The 3249-nt window shown below is 47.6% G+C and overlaps 1 protein-coding gene across 1 annotated transcript in view; it reads right to left on the reverse strand.

Annotated features, from left to right (window-relative positions):
- Positions 1 to 2143, reverse strand: part of Efcab6 (EF-hand calcium binding domain 6) — a 190055-nt gene extending 187912 nt beyond the window's left edge. Inside the window, exon 1 of the mRNA XM_021217148.2 lies at positions 2062 to 2143. The gene's annotated coding sequence lies outside the window, so the exon portion shown is untranslated. The remainder of the gene's footprint in view (positions 1 to 2061) is intronic.
- Between the last annotated feature and the right edge of the window lie 1106 nt (positions 2144 to 3249).

Consider the following 3249-nt stretch of genomic DNA (forward strand, 5'->3'; position numbering starts at 1 on the left):
AAAAAAAAAAAATCACATAAAGTATGTTAAGGGAAAAGGTGGCTGTTTGTGTCTTTTCTCCCAGTTACATCATCTACCACCTATGGCTTACCTGTCAGTCCTGGCAGGGGGAGGAGCCATCAGAAAGTCACCCTGTGACTCTAAGCATCTATGACAGTGGTTCTCAACCTTCCTAATGCTGTGACCCTTTAATACAGTTCCTCACGTCGTGGTAACCCCCAACCAAAAAACTATTTCACTGCTACTTCATAATTATAATTTTGCTAGTGTTATGAATCATAAGGTATCTTAGAGTTTCTATTGCTGCCATAAAACACCATAACCAAAAAGTATGTTGAGGAAGAAAGGGTTTATTTGGCTTACACTCTCACACAGATGTTCACCACAGAAGGAAGTCAGAACAGGAACTCAAGCAGGGCAGGAACCTGGAGGCAGAAGTTTATGTAAAGAGCCATGGAGGGGTGCTGCTTGCTGGCTTGCTTCCCCTGGCTTGCTCAGCCTGCTTTCTTATAGAACCCAGGACCACCAGCCCAGGGATGGCCCTACCCACTCTGGGTTGAGCCTTCCTGCCTCTGACCACAAATTGAGAAAACGCCCTAGGGCTGGCTGTCATGGGGGCCTTTCCTCAACTGAAGCACCTTCCTCTCTGAGGATTCTAACTTGTGTCAAGTTGACCCCCGACCAGCCTGGATAATATCTATTTGCACAGTACCTGATCTGCAACCCCCAGGGTGAGAACCCTTGGCCTATGAGCTTGCTCCAGACCAGTGAGGTAGCTTTACTAGAGTAACTGCTCCATTAGCATCAAGTGGCTGAACAGGCCTGCAGAACTGGTTCTATTTGGGGATGCTAGTCAGCTGTCAGGATCACAGCATGGGTGCTCAACTTCTGTATGGCTGGAAAGGGGGACACAATATAAGTGCAAATAAAACTGGCATGCAAGATATCAAATATAAGGTAAGCGTTGTGGGTTTCTTCATTTTGAGACAGGGTTTCGGGTAGCCCAGGCTATAACTTGAGATTCTCCTGCCTCTGCCTCTCAAATTCTGGGATTGCAAGTGTGCACGCACCACCATGTGCAGCTTCAGTCAAGCATATCTTTTAAGAAAATAATCCCTACCTTAAAACAAGCACAAAAATGAATGCAAAAAGAAAGCCAACGCACAGATGACTCCAGTGAATTCTTTTTCCTCCAATTCATAGGGCTGGACAGAAGACACACATTCACCTACCCACAAGGAGCCAAGGGCAGGTTCGTTTTCCACTCCCTGGAGCTTAGGCAAAGAAATGTTTATTGAACTGAAGGCAATGGATTAAAGACCAAGATGAAGTGTGGTTTGTAAAGATAGGATTTATTTACCGTATTTCTCTAAGTTCACTCCTTCAAGGACACAGATACAACTTAAGAGAAATGGGTGTTTTTCCCAGCATGATATGAAATCCCTTTGGAAGAGGCAGACTTGTGGAAAGTAAATATTTTCAGGAGGAGGCAGGTGCACTTCTGTGAGGTTAAGGCCAGCCTGGTCTACACAGCAAGTTTTAGGCTAGCCAGGGCTACATAGTGAGACCTAAAAAATAAATAAAACAAAACGTTTTTTTTTGTTGTTGTTTTTTTGTTTTTTTGTTTGTTTTTTTTTTTAGGAGGGAAAGAAAAGGGGTGGAAGGGTGAACAGGGGGGCCAGCCTTCAGCCTGAAAGCTTAGAACATTTCACGAAGTGCTTTCTTTCACGTGGAATTTGGGCAATGGGGTTAACTGATATAGAACAAGGCTGTGTAAGGCAGCGTTTGCCTGGAAACAGAGTGAGGAGGTTCCGCCTTGGCTACTTGCTACTTGTGTGGTTGACAGGTCTTTCAGCCAAGTCCTCCTCAGGACTAAGCAGAGAACGTTGTGTTCAGGATCTAGGCGGGGGCGCGAATGAGCAGGGTAAGGAACGCTGCAAGCCAGGAGAAGTAGGAGACCGAACCTCCCGCGGGTGGCCGCCCGCCCGCGCGCTCCCCCGCGCCCCTCGCTTCGCTCCGCGCAGCCCCGCACTCCGGGCCCCGCAAGCTCCCCCTCCTTACCCGGCTTGGTGGCCACCAACTCGCTCCGCCAATTCTCCTGCGCAGACCTGGCCGCTGGGTCCCGGGAGCAGGCATGAGCCACGTCTTCAGGACGCTGTTGCCCCAGCAACCAGGGTGCGTCCCGGGTGGATGGTAAGTCCCCGCCCCCGACAAGTAGCGGAGTTGCGATTGGCCAAGGAGGCGGAGCCAGACAAGGTTTGGGCCTAGGAAGGACTTCCTCCGGAAGTGCTGTCCCTGGGAGAGATGAGAGCCAGGAGACATGTGGGGTGTGTCCCTCTTTTCTGTTTTTTGTTGTTGTTATTATGTTCTATTTCTGTGTGATTGAAGCTATGTCCCATGGACCCGCCCCACCTCTGAGAAGCAGACGTTTTAAAGAGTTATTTATTTTTCCAGCACTTGGGAGGCAGAGGCAGGCGGATTTCTGAGTTCGAGGCCAGCCTGGGCTACAGAGTGAGTTCCAGGACAGCCAGGGCTACACAGAGAAACCCTGTCTCAAAAAAAAAAAAAAAGTTATTTATTTTTACAGTCTTATAGCAAAATATTCCTGTGTTCTTTTTCTTATATAATTGCTATATTCATCAGAATTATATAAGCCTATTTATATGTGTGTATATAACCTGTGTGCGAATATGCATTTACTCAAGTACATTATTGTCTCAAAAATAGTTATGTTACAATTAAAAATAAGAAAGTAATGTTTAATTTTTGCCCTCAAAAGATTACATCTATGCGTTTGAGTATGTGTCTGCCTGTGTGTATGTGCATCATGTGCATGCAATGCCCACAGAGGCCAGATGAGGGCATTAGATCATCTATAGCTAGAGTTACAGAGGGTTGTGAGCTGCTGTGTGGATGCAGGGAATCGAGCTAGGTCCTCTGCAGGAGCAGCAAGTACTCTAAAGCACTGAGTCATCTCTCCAGCCCTGTGGATAATGAATCCAGCTTCCCCATACCATACGCCATGAGTGCTAGCTGGCTCTCTGGTGAGCAAGATTAACTTAGAATTAGCATGTCTGGCCTGGCAGTGGTGGAGCACACCTTTAATCCCAGGACATGGGAGGCAGAGGCAGGCGGATCTCTGAGTTCGAGGCCAGCCTGGGCTACAGAGTGAGTTCCAGGACAGCCAGGGCTACACAGAGAAACCCTGTCTATTAGCATGTCCAGCAGAGGTCTATTTGTCTACTGTAG

This window comes from Mus pahari, chromosome 17 (genome assembly GCF_900095145.1).
Source record: "Mus pahari chromosome 17, PAHARI_EIJ_v1.1, whole genome shotgun sequence".
NCBI classification, from domain to species: domain Eukaryota; kingdom Metazoa; phylum Chordata; class Mammalia; order Rodentia; family Muridae; genus Mus; species Mus pahari.